The sequence below is a fragment of the Falco rusticolus genome, chromosome 3 (genome assembly GCF_015220075.1).
Source record: "Falco rusticolus isolate bFalRus1 chromosome 3, bFalRus1.pri, whole genome shotgun sequence".
NCBI lineage: Eukaryota > Metazoa > Chordata > Aves > Falconiformes > Falconidae > Falco > Falco rusticolus.
Window position 1 is genome coordinate 58,673,698 of NC_051189.1, and position 26,066 is coordinate 58,699,763.

Genomic DNA, 26,066 nt, shown 5'->3' on the forward strand with positions numbered 1-26,066 from the left:
TTTTGTTTAACAGAAAAAAAGAAGAAAACATTGAAGGGAAGAGGGCTATACAGTATTTTATCAGCTGTCATTCTGGAAGAATTGTCCAAGTGGAGGCAGAGCAAGAAGAGGGAGGTGAGGAGCTGGACCACAAACCTGAGACAGCGATGGCAGGAGTCGAGGAAAGGCTGTGCTTATGCTGGACAAGCACAGCTCTAAGCTAGAAACATGATACTATAGGAGAATTAATTTATCCAGAAAAGTCAAAATGATTGTGCAGTTTCTACCAGACACATTCTGCAGCATGTTAGCATCATTTCCCTCGGTGACTGAAATAAAACCCGGCCCATCACTAGCTATCATTTAACCATGCTTAGAAAAAACACTTCCAGAAGCAAACCAGTGTAAGAGAAAGAAGCAGCACCTCCTGAGAAGGTGGAGGAGGAGACTGTCATCAGTAGTTGCAATATATTTATTCAATACGCTAGTAGATCTTTATGTTACTGGCCAAAGTACAATTCTCACTTCAAAGCACAGTACTCCCACCATGGCTGAAAGGTGCATTTATCTAACATGTTACATAGGCAAAACAAATAATATAAAGTTAAGCCACTATACTTCAGTGTATTCATATTCAAAAACTCAAGAGAAATGTGGTATAATGAAAAAAATATTTACAGAATAAATGCAATGAGCCAGAAAACTAAGGATTCTCTTGCACCCAGACTTAAGAACAAATCCAACTGCATTAAAATGAAATAACAAAAATACCTTCCAGTAAATATGAACATTTGGAAAGTACAAATTAGTAGCCAAAATAATAACCTTATTACAATGATTTCCTTCTCCCCATGAGACATCATCTATATATCCAGGGTTGGCATCAGATATTCATTAAGGGCAGGGAACATTTTGTAGAGGTTAAACAGCAAAAGCTGTCTTTGGTGACCACTCTAGACAGTAATAGCAAGCCAGATGGCTCCACTTCAGGGATACTTCAAAGTCAATTCTCAGCCTATAACCAGAAGAAGCTGCAAGGCTTTCAAAGGAAAGTTTCTCAGACCCTTTTTTAAAATTCTAAATCAATTCAAAAGACCCATTCCAATAAGGTATCCCAACAGAAACAAGCTTTCTAGCGCTGCTCCTGAGGCCCTGGGCCTTGCTTTTCCATTTTGATTTCAGTCAGAAAGTTTCAACAGGTCTGCAGTCCTCTGTTTCAGCTTTGGGAGAGCCCCAAAAACCAGTAGGAGACAAACGAAAAGAGCTGGTAAATGCAAAGGTAGCATTTAAATTAGAAAAAGAAGGATTCAAGGGAAGAATGGGAAACATAAGTGACCCAGCCGCTTGCACGTCTGTGCAGAGAGCCACCTGCCTGACCAGTCCGGCACCCCATGCAGGTGCCCGGGGCAAGCAGGTGACCAGAAGGGCTGAGGGCAGCAGCAGGACAGCAGCCAAGCAGCACAGGGGTGAGGCAGCAGGCAGAGCCCTGCTGGAGCAAGGAGAGCACCATGAGAAGCACCCAGGCTCCCTGCAGCACGGCAGGAGGGCACAGAGGGACAGCCAGCCGGTGCTGGGCGCAGCAGTGAGGTGCCGTGTAGGACAGCAAGCTGAGGTCAAGAGCAGTTGATCACGCAGAGAAGGATGAGGTGGGGTGGTGGTGGGAGCGATCCAAAGGAGACATCTGTAAGTGGCAGGGTGGGGAAAAAAAGCATCTAACCGTTGCAACAAGTTACATGGCAAGGTGAGGGCAGGCAAACCCATGGCAAGACCTCAGCTGGAAAATACCCCACTGGGGAGTCGCAGGTACACTTCAGGGGAGAGACCTTTATTTGACAATAAAAGGGTTCCCAAATTCTGTCTCATCATTTCCTTTTTCTGGTGGTACAATAGGCAGTTCAAAGATTTTTCTTTCCTCTTTTTTTGCACCAAGCAGTAGGAATTTATTGGAAGCAATAATTTTGCATGATGGACTTGGGACATAATCCAACACACAATTATAAATCCGCTCAACTTCAAACATGTAAGGGGGCCTTCTGACATTAATGAGACTACTCACATACTCCGCCTCAAGCAAATGTGTAGTGTGTGCATGAACATTGCCTATTTTAACTTAAAATTCTTGATGACCTCTCCATCTTCTGCTTTACCTCCAGAATGCAACCCCTGTTTACACACACCCTTCTCTTATCTCTCTTCTTGCCGGTAGGCTTCAAGCAAGACTTTCCCTCCTTTTGTTTTTCCTCCCTTACACTGGAGATGTTGCAGCAAGCCATTTCAATAATACACACAGCAGTACCACTACAGCACCAGCAACACTAAATTTTAAGCGTAAATTTTAAGCATAAAGCCATCAAAATACTACTACAACATATGTAAAGTTATCGATCAGGCTGATCTGCGGTGTAGTGCATTCAGGGATTTTACAAGGAACATTTCCTTTAAAAAAATAATAAAAAGATTATTTTATCTCAACAATAAAGTGGCAGATATTAGGATTTAATATAGGTCAGGAAGAAATGAAGCAATTCTCCCATACAAGTCTTCCTTTTTTAACTTATCAGATCTTTTAGTTTCTCTATACTTCCCCCCACCCTTTCTTCTTCCAGAAAAGGAAATACCAGTGCATTTCAGAACAGATGTTAACATCCTAATTTCCAAAAAACCTCAGAAGTGATGGTTTATTTCCTATGCAAAAACAAAAACCACGTTGGAATATGGCAGGTAAAATAAACCTAACCAGGAAGTAAAAAGCTACCACTCCTGCGCAGTTAGTATTGAACAGCTCCTGGGAGCTCTATAAATACACTTTGGTGACAATACCATCTCAAATATCTCACTCAGAAGCACCATTTATCAATACTGCATTTTTCCTGCTCTGATTGAGCTAGTTTGATGTAATGACAAAATTGATCTTTAAATATTCAAAACTCTGTGATTGCTGCACTTTTCTGAGAAGCGTACTTTTTTTTTTAATTTTTCCTTGTACTGATAACATTTATATTTTCCTTCGGAATAAAAAGATTTGCCTTCACCGCTTCTGTTTGTAATTTGCTTTATTTTATCTCTTTCAACATTAAGCACAGCAAGGAAGAAATATTTGCATGCTGATGCAAATCAAAGCGTGAAAGCAATCAAATCAAACAAAAAGTAAAATCATCCCTGGTATTAATGAAATTCTTCTTCCCCTCTCACAACATTAATTCAGCACGTTCTTTTCCCCACCATTGACCAGCTGCCATTTCTTCCCTTAAGCAGAATTACCAAGAAAAATGAAACTTCAGGAATTCAACGGTGTATTGCGCGTTCTAAAAAAAGTTATAAAACATTTTTTGATATGTGAGAATGTGTACCTTTTAATTGAGAAATTAAGATTATGTCCCCGCTTCTCTAGAATCAAAAGCTTTCAGGTAGGTCTTGCTGCTTTGTAATGTCAGAGCAAAGCAGACATTTAAGAGAAGAAGGAAAAGATCATTGCAAATATTACTGCATACTCCAGTCCAATCCAGTTTTATACTGTCACTTCCAAAGCAATCAGATCACAAGTAACTCCAACTAACCTCATACCTACTTTCGTAAGGAGAAAAGCTGCAAACATGCTTGGGCTTCAAGCATGAGGGACACTTATTGCAAGGGCAGGCAGTCTGGCAGAGCAAGCTAATAAAGCCTGGATTACGTGTAACTTGCAAAGTACCCCATAGGCAGAGAGTATTTTTTTGGCCATTGCATTACAAGGTATTATGTCAGAAAGCCGCCTTCTTGGGTTTTGTAACAAAACGAACCTCAAATTATTTTTATGGTGGGCATTTAGCTTTAATAATGCTATTTAAGATTAGATATTAAGTTATATAACTTGTGTCTTCAAACTGGGCAATTTCATTACTTTCTCCTATAAAAAGTGGCATTAATAACTAAGCTTTTAAATTGTTTTCCACCTAATAAGTAAGTGAGGCTAAAAGGCACTTGTCAGCACTGAAGAGCTGGATCCAGTCCCACAGTGGACATTAAGGATACAGATTAGATCATGCCAACAAAACACTTAAAGTAAAGGTTTTCCCTATTAGCTACAGCAATTTTTAAACTCAGATTCAGTAATATGATTTTAATGCTAGGTGAATGAGGTCAGACAAACAAGAAATTACATCAGCAACAGCAAGCAAATTCTTACCAATTTAACGTCTACAAATTAGAGCAAGCTTTCCTTCAGAAACAATTACTGTCTCTATAAGCACAGAAGAAACCAAAAGAAAATCACAATGTTGAACTTGTGAGAACAGAGCTACAATACAATGATGTTCACTGTTATTTCTTATGGGCATATTACGATGGAAGGATGTTAGCAGAACCATCTCTTCGTCAAGTAAAAAAGTAATTTAGTGACAAAAGCAACAGTTTAAGCCGTGAAACCAATCCTCTCAAACTCAGGACAGTGAAGTTGCCTTCCTGATTTCTCCTCTTCTAGTTTAAATTAATAGCCTCTTAGCAGCAAGTTTCTGGCTCATAAATTTCCAACGTCACATGCTACCGTGGCACAGACCCAATGGGTCAGGCAACTACCAAAGACATCAGTCCCTGGCAGAGAGGGAAGGGAGTTCAAGTCAGGTAGCCAGAACCAATGCAAGACTGTAAGTGCCGGCTAAGTCTGGCTCCCAAACCAGCGGGCTCAAGTTTGCACGGGGAAAAGATGGATGTGCAAGAGGTGAACATACGTCTACAGCAACACGGGTGCTGTGCCCACCACGCAGAGTAATGTTCAGGAGCAGACCATACCATGGTCTGAAATACGGATCTAAATTAAGGGTCTTGTCTTCTTAGCAGCCTTCATCTAGTTAGTTGATGCATTAGTATATTCTCTTTCTCCCAAAATACACTGCCTAGCCCTTCAATTAGCTGATGCCAACTACCTGCTCTTACTATCTACTTCCACAGTGCATTGTGTATCTGCTGCCTCTACCACAAAAGAAAACACAGATGGCTCATAAATGATTTTATACCTTAATTTTACTTGGACATACTGAGTCCAAAATAGTCATTTCTTCATAATATTCTACCTGTCCTTCCCCACCCTGCCCTTTATTTATAGCTTTCTTTTTCTTTCAGGTAAAATAGGCCAGTACTAATTACATCATCTTCAGGATCTGCACTACTTGAAACCATGAATCACTTCTGCTCTTTTCCACTCCCTGTCTCTATTTTAGCACTTTCCTCCTCTAATAGGGCAACGGAAGCGATCAAAAAGCTCCAGACCTGATTTTCATGTGCCAGAACCACCTTTCCAACCTCACGTTCTCAAGACTATGCTTTTCTTAATTGCCGCCATAAACTCTGCAACAGCCTTCCCAAGTGCAGCAAAGCATCTCCTCTAGATTACCCTCAACTCTGCCATTCTGAAGTGCAGAGGGATTATTTGGCATTTGCTTTGTCACTTTAGGCTCTTCTATGCTCAGCAGAGGGACTTGGTGGACACAGCAACACCCTTTATTTACGAGCTTCCCCTGGTGCCGCCACCTCCTTGCCTGCAGTTCGGCACCATGACCAAGTCCAGCCTTCCTGAGGTTTGTCCCTCCTCCACTGAGCTTCACCACGAGCAATCTCGGACACAGCTGGGAGGTGCTGGTGCAGCTGTGCTGTAGGGCCATACTGGGGGAAGGGGACACCTCTTCGGGGACCCTCCCACCCCTGCCAGTGCCACAGCAAGCCAGCTCCCTTTGCCGTGAGACACCACCACCGTGACCACCAGCGGTGTCAGACATGGCAAGCATGGATTCAAAGCCCACCTCTCACAGATTCAAAGCAAGAACATGAGGAAGGCATCCTATCCCGCTGCCTGATGGGTGACAACAAAAACCACCTGTAAGGCCTCTGTCACCAGCTTTAGCCTCAGCTAGAAGTACCCCGTGGGCTACTATGCAAACCAGTTTCTAGGTGGTGCAGTGTTTGAGCTGACAGCACCATATTACCAGGCACTCCACAAAGGAAAATATTGCCCTGCCTTTTTGACCTGTAGCTTTACAAATAGGTTTTAAAGGCCTAGCAGTAGTTTAGATTTGGACAAAATTCAATTTTCTTTAAAGAGAGAAAAGGGTTTTTACAGGATTGAAGGGAAACAGAGGTATACCCAAGCTTTGTTTAGAAACTGCAGTGTAGCCACTGCTTCTAAATAGGTAATTAAAAAAACAAACACCACAGGGTATCTAGTGATCTATCGGATCACTGGAAGACCCAGAGGCCTCAGGTAACACAAACTTAGGTTTGTTTTCATTGTCCACTCCAAGAGAAATGTGAAATTAACTAATACGGGAAAGTAAACTGGATTTAACAATGCATTTTGTGGGTTTGGGCTTTTTTAAAATGCAACAGATAAAGAAATGGGTGGGGTTTTTTGCCTACAGAAGACTGTATTTAATAGCAAAATAGTCCAGATGAGCCAGCAGATCGACCCCAACACTACTGTCTCTGTGGGGTGGACAGACTAAGTCTACGCCTATATGGGAAGATTAGAGGTTGCCAAATACACCAGTGGCTCAAAAGCAAAACCAAATAATAATCTATGAGTTGCCAAAAAAGCATGTGTACCTATACATACTCAAGCACCCCCACACAACTGCTGGCTGCCTTCCTTTGCCAAATGAAGCAGCACAGTCCAATGCTGGGAGGCTCTGGGGCATGTGCCCCATGCTCTGCAGGGTTTCACTGCCTACATCCCACTGCCACGGGTGCCCTCTTTGGCCACTGCTCCCGAGCCCCGCGCTGCAGATATGCAGGCACCCCAGCACCCTGCTGCAACAGCTCCCTGTTTTCATGTGGCCGAGGCAGCCATCGCGGCTCCCTCCTGGCACCAGATGTTTCCCATTAACTTTGTCCACACTCTAGCTCACAAGTGTCAACTGGAAAGCCTAGACCCCAAATATTTCACAGATGAAAAAACAACGGGCTCTTTGCCAGAGACATGGGACTGGATCCCAGCCCCTGCTCTACACTGCTCCAGCAACTGGCAGAAAACCAGCCAAAAGCTATATTGGGATTTGGGTTGGGGATCACCCTCCGCCTTTGCAAGGGGCAGGCACCTCTGCAGCTCTTCAACCCCCAGCCCTCAAGGTAAGTGACCACAGGGGCAAGTCACACATCCCCACCCTGCCTCTGAGTTGCAGCAAAGGTCTGCAGTGTCCCTGCGCAGCCAGGGACTGGTGGCTCAGGCATGCAGCCACACTCATCCTGGCCACGGTGCCTGCCTGCCTCTTTCCTCATCAGTCTCAAAGCATGGTTGCAAGGTGCCATAGAGCTCTGGCTAAAAGTTTGTTAATGTGGCCTCAAATCTCCCTTTAATTAGAGGAAAAAAAATGCAACTAGACAAAACCTCTCTGTACCGATTATTGAATATAGTCCTCAGTACAAGTTTTCCTCACTGCAGATTTGCTGCTGTGCCCTCAACTAAACATTGCGGAGTCCCAGCTTCTTCAGTTCGGACTGTAAAAGGTCAGTGGAGAAGGCAAATCTGTGATCTGTCTTAAGTACTTAAACTTTCCCAGTTTGATCCACTTTCAACAACAACAAAAAATAGAAGTTGCTTAGATTAATTAACACCACCTTGAACATATGAATTTTTTTTTCTTCATGCTTCTTGTCTTCTGTTTCACAGCATTATTTATCATCAGGGCACTAGAAACATGAGACAGTAACTATCAAATACTTTTCTATATTAGTTTAAATCAGACCAAAATCTGATATCCCTTTTAATAGTAATAAAAAAAAAGAAGCACCCTTTATCAGAGGATTATGTGTTACAAAAACTGAAATACTAAGAAAACATAAGTAAAAATAAAGTGCAGAATCCCACACGCTTTCTTTAGAGAAGCATTACATATTGGAAAACTATTCTGTTGACTGGATATTAATATCCAGTCCACATTTCAAAGTTTATTACTTCTTAAAAGAACTCCACAATTAGCTTTCTAATTCTGATTTTATAGATGAACATGCTGGTTTCTAACATGCCACATCAAATAGTGTGAGAGTATATATAGGAGCTAACCACAAAATATTCCAGGATCACATAATTGCCATGCTGGTTTAATTTCTTTTTAGCCATGTGCCATTTCATAAAAGGATTATTTTAGTTTCAAGTGCATGTGCAAGACATACAGAGTGCTTCAGGTTGCCATTCCCATACTGACTGTATCGAGAACCGTCTCATTCCAGATAATCATCAACGAAAGCGATGCCTATCCCAATTCCTCCTCTATGTCCTTTATCCACACTGCAAGGGCATTCAAGCAAAGGAACTGGCGTCCAGCCTAATCTTAAATTTAAACACTAGATGGAGCCCACTTCCCAAGACTGAAAAATAAAAGCTCTTGCAGCAAATTTTTACCAGCCTTTGGGCAATGTCTGGCCGTGCATAAACATGACAGAACTCAAACTGCTGCGGTGACTGCCGCTACTGCAAAACACACACACCGGCCAGCAATTATCTTTCTGCATAAAGAGGCAGGCTTTAAAACTGGGTGACTTCAGAAGAATTTCTATTCCTCTACAGATAACATGAGCTTGGTGCAAAAGACCTGCAATACTGGGATAAGCTAGGCACATAAGGATTTTTTAAGTACCATATGACAAACATAATGCTGGGTTGAGAGAACGACGACTGAGTGATCTCTATTTTGACAACAAGCTCTACTGATTCTGACTATGAGAACCATGCACACATAAATTTATATTAAATAGGAAGAATCCTTTTTCAGTTGGTTTGAATTAGTTCTAACAAGAAAGCTCATTTGTGGTGTTTGATAAAATGCCATCTCTCCCCAAATGAAACATACCACATGTTTAACTAGAGATAAGCGAGCTTTGGTGTTAAAAATAGGATGCAACACCAAACCTCAGTACAACTGTTCTGGTGAGAAAGAATTTTTTATGTTTTATTTAAAAAAAAAAAAAAAAAAAAAAAAAAAGAGCGTGCCAAGTTGCCAAGATCCAACTTGAACAGCCTCACAGTTACTGGAGAAATCCATTTCTCTCAGGCTCCACCACAAACAACTGCCACTTCTGCAGGGTTTTGGCCACGCTCTGGACTGGCTCCTCAATGCAAAGGGCAGGCAGAAATCGCAGGTGGACAACCCTTGGCCATTCCTTAGCTTTCTGAAGGACATGCTCGCAGAAACAGCTAAAAGCCAAGCAGACAATAAAGTTGTGCAAAACCTCCGATGCAATTCCCAGCAACACAATTCTGCTGACGGCCAAGCTATGGCTGTTAACCTTTGCTCAGTCTGGCCCGCTGCCTTCACCTCACTCTTTTCCTAACAAACCTATGATAATAGCTTCATCAAGGTTAAGATAAGCACAAAGGCAGTTAGCTTTACCACAGAGTACCACCTTCTGCTCACAAACAGGGACCCATCCTGCTCAAACAAAATTAACCACAGTAATGCAACTTGCCTTAGGACATTTTCTGAATCACCTGGGAGGGGAGGTGAAGGGAGTTATTACTAACCACCAACTCAGATCCTAACAGCAACTTCCAAGAAGGAAAAATACAGTGCCTATGAAGAAAGGTGCAAGTTTTCCCCGAAAGGGTTCTACTCCTCATTTCCATGGAAGTTCTACACATCACATTTGCTTGGTTCCACATCCCTGTGGATGAAAGCTGGTCTCCAGGGTCTCACAGATTACTGCTGTGATGCTTTGAAACTGAGCAAAGGTCTTCAAATATTTCTGTTGCTAGGAGATCGGGGCTTGTACTCAAGACCACGCTGATGAGCAAGTGCTCAACTCCACCAAAGAGCATGCACAAGACAGTGCTCACATCTGCCTGCACTGTTCATCAAACCCGGGGCTTGCGAGCAAACACGCTGCTCCCATAAAAGCAGCAGGCTTTCCAGCTGTAGCCAGCGTACAGTCAGCTCAAACATTAATACTTCTGTTTATGAATATCCCAGTTCAGTCCTATTACCTTAGGTATGTTTTCCAATACACCTAACAGAACATGTATGCACTCTCAGAAGGGTGGATCAATTTGTGTCTTGGTTTTGTGTTGTGTTTTTTTTAAGCAGTGGGTATAGCAAGCACCTAACATTTCTTTTAAAAGCAAATCTGAAAATAATTAGCATTTGTTTGGCACTTGACCTAAAACCAGAAAAACACACCCATTTACTTCCAAAAGCTTCCAAAAGTTCAATAAAACAGGGACTTTATTAGCAGGAAGAGTATCTCACCAACCACACAAATTGAGTGTCAGCAAAAGGAGGAGACAATCGAAGTACCAGCCACAGTTGCAGGTTTGACTAAATAGTAATGTTTAACTACTTCCTTATCACAATCTGCCTGTACAACTATAATTTAGGAACCTTTGCCACTGTAATTTTCTCTGCTTCATTTTCTTTACAGCTATGCTTTTATGTGTCAGGCTAAATACTTGTTCATCAGCACTATTATCCATGCAACAACTGAAAATGAACGGCTAGGGGAAAAAACAGAAAAGCAGAAATACAAAGGCTTTGCATACGTATAAAAAAATCAAAATAAAAATCAAATTACCCAGTGTAGTATTTGAGGCTGGAGGAAAAGCAGACAAAGTCACGATAGCATCGTCAACGTAACTCTGAAGATAGTTACTGTGCAGGCACACGGAGCAGCGTGGTTACAGTCAAGGTAAAGTTAAGGTTAAAATCTAAAGCTTTTAGTTTCTCACAGCAATAATCCTGATGGCTTTCAGCCTCTGAATATGGAAGGGACAAGACACTGTGGCATAGCAACCTCACCCACTAACCACACTGACCACAGCTGGAGCACAACAGGCAAGAATTACAGTTCACTTGCTATGTGGGTGGAAGCAGACAGGACAGTGCTAAAAAAAGCACAAAAGTGAAAGCCTTTGAAATCTCACTTGGAGTTACTAACTGTACCCTTCCCTATTCACCTGTATTGCTTCCCAACACAAAGAAGGAGAGTCAATCTGTAAATTAAATTAACTCCCTTCCGGGAGGAAAGAAAAATCAAGCCAACAGAACCAGAAATACAACAGAAAAACTGAGATCAGGTTAAACAAATTCATTCACTTGTGCGTTCATAAGCTACATCCTACTAATAGTGCACTTTGCATACTCTTAAGTTTGCTTTCAAGCGTCCCCCGGACTAACTCCATTGTTGCAGGCTTTCTTCCCAAAAACACAAAGGATCACTCAGGGTAGGGGGGTGTCTGAACCATCAGCAGCCCTTTGCTCCTTCAGAAGCCACTGTGGTCATCTCTGACCCCGCTCACGCTTCTCTTTATAGGCTCACCCATTTCACCCTGCAAGGCTGCCTTGGTATCTAGACCACTTCTCTCTCCACGCCCCCTCTACAGGAGCTCTGTTAGGCTTCACATCATCACCCGTAAGCACCCAGCTCGCCTTGGGGAACTGACTCCTGTTCAGTCCGAGCACCTAGCTCGCCTTAGGGAACTGACTCCTGTTCAGTCCAACCAACCACCCATTTTAATCTGCCTCCTGTTCACACTGCCACATATATTTTTGAAGGGCTGGGGATAGCCATAGCCCAACGCTTAAAAAAAAAACAACACACAAAACACAAACAAGCTACACAAAAAAAAACCCCAAAGACTGGAAGCCTTCTACGTGAAGAATCTAGTTCTCCTGAAGTCTGCTGCTACGAGGTGAGGCTTGTAAACAAAAGTCAACTGATTACTTCTGAAATTTTGGAAACTAGCAATACAGCTACTGTTGGTGTAAAACAAGTAGCGTATAGTTTAGAATGTATGTGCTGCTGCACTTCAGAAGCAGCAAGTCGTGGGTTTTAATTGCTTTGCACCATTAAAAACCAAAACAACAAACACTGAGCGATGGCCCCAGATGGCACTCCAGAACAAGCCCAGGCAGATGCTGCATTCCTCCTGCTACAACAGCCACCACCAGCCTTGCCATTATCACAGCACCTCTACGACCCTGCCACTCTACTCTTCTTCCAAGCATGAAGGCCCCTCTAAATTCAAGTGGGTTTTAATGGATCACAGGACAATTCAGGCTAGGAGAGACCTCTGGAGGTGTCTGGGTCAGCCTCCTGCTGCAAGCAGGGCCAGCTAAAAGATCCAACTGGGTTGTTCAAGGCTTTGTCCAGTCACATCTTGAAACCCCCCCAAGGATGGAGACGGCAGAGCCTCCCTGGGCAACCTGTGCCCCTGGCTGGCCAGCCAGCTGTCCCTGGGGTGAAAAACTGTCTCCCTGTAACCAGTGTGAACCTCTTTTGTTTGAGCTGGTGCCCACTGTCTCTTGCCCTTCCACCATACACCGCTGGGAAGAGTCTGGAGTGACATCAGTTCTGCTCTTTTAGTGGAAGGAAATGAAATAATTCCTTATACTTTTAGCTCTGGTATTTATCTGTTCATGCAAAGTACGCTTTGCTCTTTGATTTAGATTACTGTTTCAGATTTTAACTTTGCTAACTGCATTTGCCAAAAAAAAAAAAAAAATCAAACCAGAGTGAAAGTGAAAAATAAGTCTAAGAATAAACCTTGGGTGGAAATGCTCACCCATGTGATCACATCAAACTTCCCCTGATGTGCTGTGGTGATGGCAGCACTTCAGCACTCATATTACTGCATTTCCAGACATTAAAGCGGCATCTCTTTATATAGGTGCAACACAAGAGCAAATTATTCACATACATTACAAAATAGGCTAAAAAAAAGCAAGATACATGCTGAAGCAAAGCCATGAGAAATGCACTCTGCTAGTTTTCAGACTCAAAGAATTTTGGGTAGTATGTCCATCACAGTAAACATGCATTGCTGCTGTTCCTGGGCACACGAGCTATTACTCTCTCAGGCTGATCAAGACTTCTTAGCACATCAAAGCATGGCAATCTGAAGCAGCAGTTCACTTACAGACCCTACTGCTACCCAGCTACCAAATTACCACATACCAGTCATACAGAACGCTTCTCAACTGCACTCCTAAGCCACACTGCTGAGGAATAAAAGGTATATAACTGGAACTAAGAGAGGAGGAAAATGCAGCCACGCAACAGATGTTCCATCCTGCCTGAAAGGTCATATGAAATGTGATTAGTGCCATTATCCTCCAGGACTCTGAATATTGCCTTGAGACAAGAGCTTTCCGGCATAAGCTATGGATCAATAAAAAGGATTAAGCAGCAATACTCTGGAAACGCTCAAAAGCAAAATATCAAGTTTCATCTCAGATTTCTCCAAAGCTGTGTCTGAGAAGAAACTCTGAAGTTTAAGAACCATCTTTTGGTCTCATGCTCTTTGCATCACTGCAAGACGCAGGTGCCATAGATTGTGCGTGTTCAAGAGACTGAAAAGAAAGGAGAGGGGGAGAGGTGATGCCAAACACCATCCCCTCCCCCACCCGAAGAGGTGTGCACCAGCTAAACCCGGCTGCAATCTGTCAGAGAGCAGCCAGCACCCAGCCCCACACGCACTCCCATGCCTTACCCAGGACGGGACCACCACTGCATGGGGACACTCGCATCTCCCTGGGACAGGACGGGCTGCCAACACCATGCCCACACCGTATTTGCCTTCTCCCTCAAATCTTACGGCTGTGCATAAGGGAGGTTGCCACCACACAGGTGAGAGGTGAAGCAAGTTGTTTTCCTTAATTGAGCCTATTAGTAGTAACAAGTCACTCCTGCTAGGTCTAAATAGCTCAGAGATAAATCCCAAGGCTTCTAAGCTGCCAACCACCTCCAGTCAGTGCTCAGAGGCAGCTTTACTCCTACAGACAACACTGGGTGAATACCGCCACCTCCAACTGTGCCTCTTGGAGCAGATCTCTGGCTGATATGTTTGCAGCAAATGTTTTCCCTGCAGCTGTCCAGTCATCTTTAATTGAAAGTCCAAAGTGCCAGAGCCGCCTCCTCAGGGAGCAACAGCAGGTACTCCTAGACTGGTATTCTGCAGGTCAGCTGTCTGCACACCAGTAAAGACTATGACCCTGAAAGAGCTCTGTGCCTCTCTTTCCTTCCCCCCCCCCGCTTTTAATTTAAAGAAAAAAGATCTCACCAGAGACTACTTGGGATGGAAATTCTTTTCACAGAAAAGTCTGGTACAATATTTAACGCAAACACACCATCAACGCATCATCTCTTAAAGTTCACACCACAGGCAACACTGGTATTAGGAAAAGCAAAGAGAACCACACAGAGCTTTTCTGAAAAGCCATCCAATGAATTAATCATTTTCTGTCTGAACTATTCACAGAAACAACTGTTTCTGTTGAATAAGCCAGGAATAAAAAATAAAAATGTTCTAAGTTGTTGCTTCACAGTGTGTCTTACAGAAAAGTAATTTAAGTTATTACAAAAGCAATAACACTCAATCTCATAAAATTACACTATTTCAAATTAATCCACTGCGTGTTAATTCCTTCACCTTTGCCAAAAATAAAACAGAATAAGAAAAACCTACTCCATCAAAAAAGAAAGTTGAAATTCAGTAAGTTTTGCCTGTTGCTTCCATAAAACCAACACCATAAAAACACTTAGCTTTCACCAAGCCCAACTTCCAAGAAATAATACTCCACCTCTTTCTCCCAAGCAAGCACAAGTAAGTGAAACTCATTTTGCAGACTCACCAAAATCGTCCATATTCCAGGAGGCAGCCATTTTTCCAGTTTGCAAAGTCCACCGTTGCAGCATGGTTACAGCAATCAGCAGGAAAATAGGGAAAAAAAAAAGAAAAAAAGACTCTTGAGATTCAATGTACACTTCAATGTACACTACAACACTACTGTTTTCTGTAAAGTCTGTATTACAGAATAGTTTCAGATAACTCATTAAATGGACTGAACATACACCCACAACTCTAACTTACTTTAAAAAAACAACAGCACAATAGCAATGTCATATTAATAAAAGAACAATAATTACCGTCTAAGAAAGCTCTGGCAAGACTGCCCTCATAAGGAAGATTTTGTGAGAGGGGAAAAATATATATTTTTTAAAAAGTCAGATCTTTTACTGTACCTACCCCCAACAGGCTGTAACAGGTGGGCAACATCACATACAGAAAAGGTATATTATTTTCTCATACTGCTGACATTTTTAAATCCTTGATGAGAAGATTTAACATTCGGCAAAGTAGTCAAAAACTGTCACAGGCCACAGCAACTGCTCATCTTCAGAATTCTCAATCAAGGATGGGGAATTGATAATTTATTCTTTGCAATTAAGGGGGCTTGCAGCCCACCTCACAGCTATCTACACATGGTTACACATCTGCAAACTGTCAACAATACCCAAGCTGAAGTAACAATTTTTTTGATGTGGACCTCAAACAGTGTCCAGGTGACTAAACCCAGTGTCACTCCTCCTAATAAAAAGCCAAAGAATGAATTTTACAGCTTTTCCAGGCTCAGCACTGATTTCTTTCGGCAACAGCTCCAAAATGTTTAACAAACTCAGCATTAGTTTCTTTGCCTTTTTGTTTGGTGGTTTCTCTTATTATTACTCCTTTGGAGTGGGAATGCTTCAAAGACATCTGAACAAAATGCCAGTTGCTATGGGTTAACCCAAACAAATTGCACATGTGCACGTAACAGCAGCAGAAGGCGTGCTCTTCTTTTGACCAGAGAAGCCAACTGCATTTGCAAGTTAAAGTCCTGGGTGCAGAGACACCAGATGAGGAGAGTGCTGGAGCCTGCAGTGGAGAGAAGGCGGTGGCAGCGAAGGAAACGCTGCCATCTTATTCCAGCAGCGATGTAACCACCAGACTGACCATCATGCAAATAGATGCCAAGAGGCCAAAGGTCATTGCAAAATCTCTTGCAATAGATTGGGAGATCTTCCTATTTCATGTTTTGACCATCCCAATTCTTCAAACCAACTGTTCTCAGGAATACAGACACGGCCACAACTCGGCAATCTTCTGCTGGGTCCCAGCAAAGGGGCCTGGGGCCAGGGCAGCACTTTGGCCTCCAGAAACCCCAAGGCAGTGTAGGAGGGCAGTGAGCCACCTGCACAGGCCTTAGCACGGTTTGGTTTTGATCCCTGTAGAAACCTTGCCATACGAAGGAAAAATTTATCTGTTGGTGTCAAAAAGGAAAACATAATTGGCACAGTCAACTAATTTGCAGCCCCCTACAGATAACAGCTGATGAGTTACCTCCTCCTCTGTCTCCATGGCCCATTAATAAGATAGCACGAAAGACTGCAGAAGATGGATGATGATTACTCATGTATTTACCACTTTGTTAGCGAGCAACTTTTTTTTTTTTTTAGAACTGCTTTTACCAAAGGCGCCTTTCCAACACCTTCATCTGAAGAATATTGGAGAGGAAAGGGAAGAGATTGCAAAAGATTTGTCTTCATTTCTGATTTCTCTTGTCAGTCTTGTGAACTGCAGTCCTTCCCCAGAGATGAGACCATGCACCACTACTGTCAGTGCGACTGCAGCTACAGATTGCCCTCAAGATATTACCTGCCTTTCCCTCTGCAAGGGAAGCTGACAGTACTGGGAAGACATCTTTACCGGAGCAGACAACTCCAAGATACTCCCAAGGACTGTAATAGCCATTGGGTGATCCGACTAAACACAGGACTTCAAATTAAAGAAAGTAAGAATGGTGGCATGGAACATTAATGAACTTATCATGAGATGAGAGAGATCAAGAGGTCACAGGGAAGTAGATGCTGAATAGGTAGAGACACTAGGAAACGTGGTGTGCAAAAAAAGGAGGAAGGAACAAAATGAGAGTAGGAATGACTCAAAACAGGCAGAATTCAAGCATGAAAGCTGCTGAAATAGTTTACTTAGGATGGGGAGGGGAAGAGAGAGAGGGATAGTAGTGCAGCATCCCCATCGACTGTACTGCGTATGCATTTCTGAGTGAGAACAGGTGATTGTTGAAGTTTGACATGTTATAAGGGGCAGCTTTCCATTAGCACCTCAGAAGGTTTGGGGGCAGGAAATCACAATATGCCGTGATGGGATGGATGAATGGATTGGATTTAAATTGCCTTGAGCACTGCAGCAGCATCCACTGCCTACACTACATGCTAGTTGCTTGTGTCAGAGTCAGGAGCGATACATTAGAGCAAGACCACAGAGACATTTTTCATTCCCCCTGCTCCTCTTCACATGCTATTTTGGCATGACACTGGTTATGAAACTGAAAATGTTGGTTCAGCTTCAGGCAGCAATTTCAGGGTCAATTGCTTCTTCACCAGACACTGAAATCACAATTTTTCAAGTATCAAATTAACTGTGAATGTTTTGGGGAACAGTGAACTTTAGTAGTACATTATTACTGTGAGTCCCCCTCCTCAAAAATTTATCTTGTAATCCCTCTTGATATGCCAGGTGCCTTTTTTTTTTTTCTAGAATTGCACTTTAAGATGAACTCTGCAATTACACTGCTTCCTTTTTGTTCCATCAACTCATTCCTGACTGTTACGTACTCTCCAGTGTACAGCTCTCGAGTGGTGGAAGACACTTGCAAAACCAAGTGAAACATTTTCTCCATTTACCACAAAAGCACATCAATATAGGTTTTCCAGCTGAAAGCTTTTGAAAGTTTCCTCAAAACTTTTATGGTTCAGCTTGGACCCATTCCTAATCCACAGGCAGGGTAAAAGACTCATCTGGCACCAGTGTACCACAAATTATATAAACAATAAAGCCTTAATGAGGTTAGCTGTCCAAAAAACAGAGCTATGCATCTTCCCCTAATACTGACAGTACAATACAGAACAACTACAAGCTTTGATGCTGCAACTGATTTCACTCTGGATACAGCTGAATCACACTGGTACTTAAACAGCATCCCAGCCAATGCTCCACCAAGCTAGGAAAGATAGAAACTAATGGAAATTGGAAAGCCATTGCTGGGGGATGAGGTCAGATTTGGATTTATGATGTCACCTGCCAAGGGAAATTCTAGGACATAATCAAACTTTAATATTTCACTCTCCTATGCAAACATTATTGAAGTGTGAATATGAAAAAGTATTCTTTAAAAACTGAAAACACCATCCAGCAATATCCTTCAAATTCTATACAACTTCAGCTAATCTAAATGAGAGGTGCTATTTTTCATATCAAAATGGGATGCTCATAAACTACGGAAATAAGACAGTTGACATGAGAAATTATGAAATCAGCAGTGTTATGGAGATTTAACATTTAAGTGATACATAACATAAAGCTGAGTTTGGTTTCTTCGATCTCCATTTCAGGTCTACAGCCCTACCTCCACTGCTTGCTATCTGACCGTTGAGACAACTGTGAAAGCTTATCACGTCTCACAAGCAATAAGCTACACAACCGAAAATTCCCAGTTGCTTTCAGTAAAGCAAAGGCAGCATTAAACATCAGGAGTATCAAAATCACCCCTCTGCCCTTGCCATGCAAAACCCAAGCACTATTTGTTTCACAAAACACAAGCTGTGGTAACTCCTCCGACAGTGAGGAACTTCAGGTCTTAGCAACGTTTCATCGGTTCACCCAAGAACATCTCTATGAAAAAAACATACACCGATATTTAATGAACATAGTACGCATATGGATACACATAGAAATACACACATAGATATATAAATTACACTTATTTTATATAGATCGTGCTCATCACCCAGCAGGTGGCACTCGTACCACGAGCTCCAGAGGCTGGAGCACGGTGGGAGGCTGTCAGCAGGCACTGCTCTACAGGAGGCACCATCTTCCTGAAAGCTAAAACCACCATGTGCACAGAGATGTCCACCATCCTTCTGCAAGACCTGAAGTGTCAAGTCCAGAATCCAGGCCAAAATCCCATTAAGCTTACTGGCCAGGCACCACCTCCACCAATTCCCTCGACAGCTGCAAGACTCCCCTTGGCTGCTCCTAATTCTCAAGTGTTCTTGCAGCCTTTACAGAGGAGCAGTATTTCAGGGACTGAAAGGGTTCTGGAATATTTTCGACATAGAAGCATCACATTATGATGTCAAGAACAATACAACTAAATGTAAAACTTACTTAGGACTTCATCACTTCTTTCCACCATTTAAGATACCCAACTAGCTCTTAATTAGTCCCACTAGTAATTTGGGCTTTCGAAGATCTCATGAATCAGAACTGGCAGCCGAAATGCTGGTTTCCTTTGATTAAAATTGGAAGACTTGTTTTCACCCATGACTTAAGTGTCACTATCATATGTACATTCTTAATACACCTCTTCTTCAGCTGAGTGGTGCTTCAGCTTCAGCTAAGTGGGTTTGTTTTTAAAAACATATTTTCCCTTCAAATTCAATATTCCACCCATGTCCCTCCCCTCTTCAAAAAAAAAAAAAAATCAGTTTAGAAGGATCAATTTGAGAAACTCAGCTCTGCATGGAGCCGTGCTGTTGCCCATAAGAGAATGCCTTGTGTCAGATTGAAAGATGCTTTTCCAAGGTCATTTCATGTTCCAGTGGGTTTGTTATGAAGTTGTGGAATGGCAGATAAGGTTGCATGAGATAGTAAAGTGCCTTCCTAAGCTAGTTCTGGGCAGTAATGTGCAACCAGTAATCGAGCAAGGGACTTCTATAACATTTACCTCTGAAAGAAACTTCATATGCCGAGATAAATGCTGCTGCAGGAAGGACAGGAGCAGTACTGAGATGCTGATATAATCTATTTTCCTGCAATGTCCCAATTAAAAAAAAGAAAAGGCCATTTTCTTAACAAATTTGCATTAACTGCACATGTTTATGGCACTTAGCAAAGGTTGGGGGGTTTCTAGGAACATCAAGGGGTATATGTTCAGGAAGTTTTGTTAAAATACCCAGCCCTTCGTAACAATGATAATTTGATGTTGAAAACTGTTAAATTCAGAATCAATAGCAATGCCTCCAAGTTACAAGAACAAGGATACAACAGTAGCTCCCTATTAGGTATGAGGACTAACGATTTCCAAGGTTAAAAAGGAAAAAAAACCCACAAAGCATATCTAAGAATGTTTCTTTGAAAGTCTTGTAGTTAGTTACAGTGTGAGGAATGATGATCCAGTATTTTTAGACTGCTTCTAATATAGCCTGAAAATGGAGGAAACCATATAACGGTATCCTCTTAGCAAGCTTTTAATACTGCTTGAGCCTATCCCAAACTCTGAAACAAGGTAAGCATCTGGCAGCACACCGAATTGCGTGTCACCATTTCAGTCATCGTAACAGGGAATAAATCCTTCCCTGGAAAAAACAGGGGAACAAGCATACAAACTCCAGAGAGACAGAGACTGGGGGTGGGGGTGGGGGGGGTGAAGAATCCTTCTCAGAGATGGTTAGCTACATTTTAATGAGGTTTAAAGCCTAACAAAGCATCGCCAATTTAGGATCCAAAAATGCAAGCACTTGACATTGAAACTGGCCTAGGAAAGGGGGGTGGGGGGTGTTTTTCAAATCCCACATGAGCATTTTGGGGGTCCAACAGCCTGTCAGGAAAAATCAGAAAAATGGCCACCTAGCACTGAACTGTGCACAAAATGCAGAGTTTCAGTGCTTGCAGTTCTGCACTGCAACCTGCGCTCCCAGCCCCAGCCCCCCGCGCTCCCACACGCCCCCCAACGCCCCCGGCGCCCCTCCCGGCTAGCAGGGAGCGTGGGGCCACGGATCCCTAAGCGCTATCTGCAATCACTGCCGGGGCTCTATTACTACTACTTTTCATTTTCCTGCTACTATCTCTTTTCTAATGAACTGCAGTTACTACAGAAATGTAAATGTCGCCAGCTGAGTTGTTTTAGGTCTGGGGTTTTTTAAAAGCCCGAAAAGGTAGAGACAAAGTGGGGGGGGGGGGGGGGGGGGGGGGGCACCACTAAGAAACATTAAACATTTTTAACGCTAAAGACGCACTGACCCCACCGACCGACAGCAAAACCTTGCTGTTTCACCGGGACTGACCCTAAGCCTACACTAAATCACCACAAAAAAGGGGCTTCAGCACCCCACCTGCACCGGCTGGGCTCGCCAGCAGATGCTCCCCCGGCCGCGCTCCAGCCTGCGCAGCGCAGCGGCTCCCTCGTTCACCCCCCGCCTCCGCAGCCGCCCCCGCCGCGCACCACGCAAAGCCCGTAACTTTGCGGGCCCCGGGCACATCTTCCGCGGGAGATGCCGCGCTCTGCGAAGGGGAGAGAGGCGGGAAGGGCGGCTGAGGGACAGGCTCCCGCAAGAGCCGTGCCCGCCTGCGGCACTCCCGTACCGCACCGCCCGGCCCCGCGCATCCCGCACCACAAGTCCGCTCCGCCGCCGGAGAGGGGGAGAGCCCTGCCCTCGGGCACCCCGAAACGGCCCAGGGCGGCGGAGGGCGCGGACGGGACACCCCAACAGCCCAAAGCGAAAAGGCGGAAGGGGGAAAGGAGGAAGGCAAAGAGGCGACCCCGCGCCGCAGACCCGCAGCCCCCGGCGGCCGCCCCGCGCAGCGGCGCGGAGCGGAGCGCGGCGGCACGGCGCCCCGCGGGGGCGGCCGGAGCAGCGCACGCCCCTCGGCCCTCCCCGTTGACCTCAAGCCAAGGACAGCTCGGCGGTCCCGCGGCGCATCGCGACCCGGCGGGCCGAGCCCCACTGCGCTGCACCGAGCCGGGCCGGGCGGCGGCAAGGGCGGCCCGGGAAAGCGAGGGGAGCGGGGACCGGCGGCTTCTCACCTGAGCCTGCCCCGGGAGGTGCTTTCCGCCGCCGCCGCAGGAGGCGCCTCCTCCCGCTCCCTGCGGAGGAGGCTGGCGCGGACAGCCCCGGCCCGCCGAAGTTACGCGCCGCCGCGGAGCCGGGCTCCCACCTGCAGCACCCAGCGGACTCCGGCGGCCAGCACGGCTCGGCTCGGCACCGCGCGGCTCGGCCCGCCCCCCGCTCCCGATTGGCGCCGCCGCCGCCCCGCCCCGCCCACGCCCGCCCGCAGCGCCCGCGGGGGCGGTGGGCAGCGGAGCCCGGCCCCCCCCGCACGGAGCTGGCGGCCGGGGGGGAGCGGTGCGGGACACCGGCCCCTCCGGCCCCCCTTCACGCCCCCCCTCCCCTTTTTTTTTTCTGGGGAATAAAAAGGGGGAAATAACAAAAGCGGTTCCGTGACGTTACTTGGTGCCGTCGCTCCGCGCCGCCGGCCGCACGGGAGCCCGCTGCCGCGGCCGGCGCTGGGAGGTGCCGGTGCAGGCGCTGCCGCCCGGTCCGCGCTAGGGGGACGCGGTCCGCAGCGGGCGGCAGGGGCCCGGGCGGGCTGCGGCGGGGGGGCGCTCCCGGCAGGCCCGGGGAAACTACGGGCGCCTCCGCCCCAGCTAAAGGGCAGGGCAGGGCGGGCAGCCGCAGGGCTCCCGGAGCCACACTGCCCGCCACAGCCCAGCGCCCCACCCTGCCCACCGCCCTCCCCCAACAGCCCGCAGAAGTTTCCTGCTTTTTTTGTTTTAAATTATAGGAGCCCTTGCACAAGTGCGCGTTAGCCACGGAGGAGGACAGTGTATAGCAGGTGTGGGATGGAAACGAGAATACGGCTGCACTGGTGGGAGTGTGAAAAGGCAGTTTCCAGGTAGTGGGAATCTCCCCTTGGGTTTGGGGGCAACCACCCTGAACCTCTGGAGAAGTGAGGTCGCAGCTCTGGGAGCACAGCTGTCCCGGGGCGGGAGTGTTCGGAGCTGATGGGGAGACCCACGGAGAAGTGAGAAATTTCCTGCAGGAAAAGCACACCGAGAAAGAGCCAGAACCTCCCAGCGCTGACTTGTCTTGGCCAAAGTGGTGGTGAGATGTCTTACCAGACGATGGGAAGAATGTTCCCTGGCCAGCTGCTTTGGGTGTCCTGCCTAAGTCATTAATGCCACCGTCACATCTACCCTGCCAGGGTCTGTAAGTCACGACAAGGCTGTAGCCCCTGTGGGAGGCAGCCAGAAGCCGTGGGCTGAGGGAGCCTGCTGGCTACGCACCACTGGCACGTAACACACCCCACAAAGCCCTGTGCCCGGCGGCGAGGAAGACGCTCTCCCTCCCGAAGCCGAGCGTCAGGAGCAGGCGGGCTCCCTCCCGAGCACCCTGCGCAAGGCTGTGGCAGGGAAGGCCCCGGCGTCCCTTGGCGCTCGGCCAGCAGCGCCGGCTGCCACCTCTGCCTGAAGTTTGCCCATGGTGCAAACTGCTGCTGAAATCCACCACACGTAGTCTGAAGAGTTCAAAGGATAGCTGTGGGGAAGATCTCCTTGTGAGGGGGGCGTGGGGTGCCAGTCATCAGTGGCAAAGGTTGAAGTTCCAATGGGGACATTTTTGTTCAGCATGCGAGATAATTTTCTGCGATAAGTTATGCTTAGGTCGGCTCAGCAAGAACGTCCTGCTATCGAAGGGAGTTGTGTGGCAAGCAAATTCCTGGTCACCTGCATTTTTTTTTTTTTTTTTTTTTTTTTTTTTTTTAACTGGGCAGCTATGTACACTTACTGACTTTTACGGCTCTGCAAAATCATAGGCAAGATGTGATGAACTCAAAGAGCCAGATGAAAAAAAATATTTGATTTTTCCGAGTTGATTTTTCTGCTATTTGGCAAAGCATTCATAGGAACTGAAGTCCCAGGTCTATGGCAGGATGCACAGGACGAGCTGAGGGACCTGGGACCCGGCTGTGGCCTATGTGTTGGCAAGCATCCACCGGCCAAGAGCCGATGCTGTCTCGGCAAGGAGAGGGCTCTGGCTGGGGATGGCGAGGCCAGGCTTCCCAGCTGCAACAGGCTGCAAGGCGAGGAATCAAGCTGTGGGTAGGAAAGTGGCTTCAGTCATGCCGCGCAGATTTCCACTGGCTATCGTGGAAAGGACTGATGGTGCATCCCGTCCCATCCTGGGGTATAAGGGGTTTCTTACCTCTGCTAAAGTTGAGGGGGCCTCTGGGAAGAAACCGAGAGTGTAGAAAAAGTGCTATAAAATGAGTGCTAGGGGTGGGAAGGCTCCCAGGGAAACCGGTGCTCTGCCATGGACGGCAGCAGGTACCTGGGGCTTTAGGGGAACTGGTTTCAGGCGATACAGAAGCAATCACCCAGCCCCACTTTATTGGACAAAATGGCTGAAACATATTTTGTTCTGCTGATGTGGGAAAAGGCTACGCCAGTCCCTTTCGGGGAGGCATTAATTAAAGGAACTAATGGCAAGTTCCTAAAATATCCTTCAGAGTGATCAGGATGTCTGCTGAGAGAAATCTGACTTGCTGGGCTTCAAGTTGTGCCAAGTCATTGTGTTCATCAGGAAATGAGAGTGTGCTGGGGCAGGTAAAACAGAAATAAATCACGCTGACCCTCCTCTGGTACTTTCTGCTAATACTTCCAAAGCTGTGTTTCGGGAGGTGGCTTACATACGTTCGTTACGTATTTGCTTAATAGGCTGTAACAGCTCTGAAGCTTTTTCTTGCTTATATTGTGGTTAATGCTTTTAGCACACTGTATAGGAGTCTGTCCTTACTAAAATTGCCATCCTAAGCACCCCTCTCTGAAATTCCTCTGCTAAGGATCCATCGCAGAGGCTGCATTACAAGAATGTTAATCTGATTTACGGTAACCCGGCATGACAACTTGTGGTAATAGGTGATATAAAGTTGAAACCTTGTGACAGAAAGGACATTTGTCTCTGACCGTGATGGGAACGTGGAAGCCCCAGGGTGCCGGCTCGGGAGAGTGCAGAGCCTGTGAGCACAGGGTGATGAATGAGGGGAAGTATTTACAGCATCACTCTAAAGAGCCATTTACACCAGAGAGCATCATTATTTCCACACATATCGGTACTTTCTAGCTTGGGCTGGCCTCATATATCCAAACTTTTATGGGTCCTCTGTATTATTTGTGTGGCAGTGGTGGGTTTTTTACTTTAAATGAACCTAATTAATAATGCTTCATCTGCCACTACTTATTAACATACTGCCAGGAGACTGAGTGGTGGGAGAGGAGTGCCTGGCAGTCGCTGTTTTTCAGACTCCGAAGGAGGAGCCCAGCCCTCCGGAGATCCATGCTCTGAGGATGAGGCCAGAGGTGCAGATTTACAATTAAATTTGGGGTCACGTAAAAGGAGTAATAAATACTATAGTAATATACTATGCAGACAACATTTTCTCTGTGGAAAGACCTTTCTGAATGGTCTCTGCATCCCTGCCATCACTGATACACCAGGTAGCAATGCCAGCTCCTGGCATCCTCTGCCCCGCAAGAGCATCCTGCAGAGCTTCCACCTCGGCAGGGATCCTCGTTCCCATGCTGTGCAACTCAGTTCCTGAAAAGTTTTCTGGTCTGACAAGTTACCCGCTTACAGCAAAATCCAAGAGTACTTGTTTAAATGCTCCATTTTCAGTAACTGAAATTATATACCGCAGAAGCAGCTTTGCCCATGCCTGGTCATTTTAAATCGATGTGGTTTGTTACCCAGATCAGGGAAGTGTTTGCTATGATTTGCCAGTCCCTGAATATTGCTTTTGAATCAGAGACCATTGTTATCTGAGATTAGAGCTATCCACAGCTTTACGTTTATACTATCATCAGTTCACATGACGTTTAACAGACAAAAAGACAGAAAGATGCATTGTCCCTGCCCCAGCATATATATGGGTTTGGAACTGAAACAGATTTATTGAAATCCATGTGAACTTTATCATTGATTTCTTTGTGCAGTGAGGCTTCCTTTAAAGCTTGACAGCTTTTTCTTGTAAAGCTGAAATAAGACTAACCTGAAGTATCAACACTGAGTAGTTTGATGTGATATTTCCCTCTCTCTCTCCAGATTTCTGAGACACGACAGAATTACTTTTATTTAAAAATATGTTTATCACATTTGCTGAAAGTGCCCAGGCTGCCTAAACCAATACAAAATGCATGCAAAATACAATTTAGTATTGACAGGGGACTTGACCGGATGATCTAACTGATCATTTATGGCTGGCTATGACTGTAATTACATGTCCACATCATGCTGTCAAATATTTTAAATTCTTCCTACCATATATTTTCATTCAGTGAAAGGAATTTACTTTAGCATCATTCTTTCTCTATGTCACAAGAGTAATTTTTCACTGTTGATAAGAAAATGTCATTTTTTGTTAAAAAATTGCAAATGACAGAGCCATTGCTATGTCACCTGAGCTTTCCTTATTTACTGATTGTCTCCTTATTTAGTGAACAACTTCAATGAAT

General features: G+C 45.2%; 1 protein-coding gene across 4 annotated transcripts in view; it reads right to left on the bottom strand.

Annotated features, from left to right (window-relative positions):
- EPB41L3 (erythrocyte membrane protein band 4.1 like 3) overlaps positions 1-21,771 on the bottom strand; it is a 145,338-nt gene extending 123,567 nt beyond the window's left edge. Inside the window, exon 1 of one of the 4 annotated variants that reach the window (XM_037379473.1) lies at positions 21,585-21,771. The gene's annotated coding sequence lies outside the window, so the exon portion shown is untranslated. Of the gene's footprint in view, positions 1-13,426; positions 13,520-14,567; positions 14,592-21,584 lie in introns of those variants that run through there. The other 3 variants (XM_037379468.1, XM_037379465.1, XM_037379464.1) reach the window with 3 other exon arrangements.
- Positions 21,772-26,066: the final 4,295 nt, after the last annotated feature.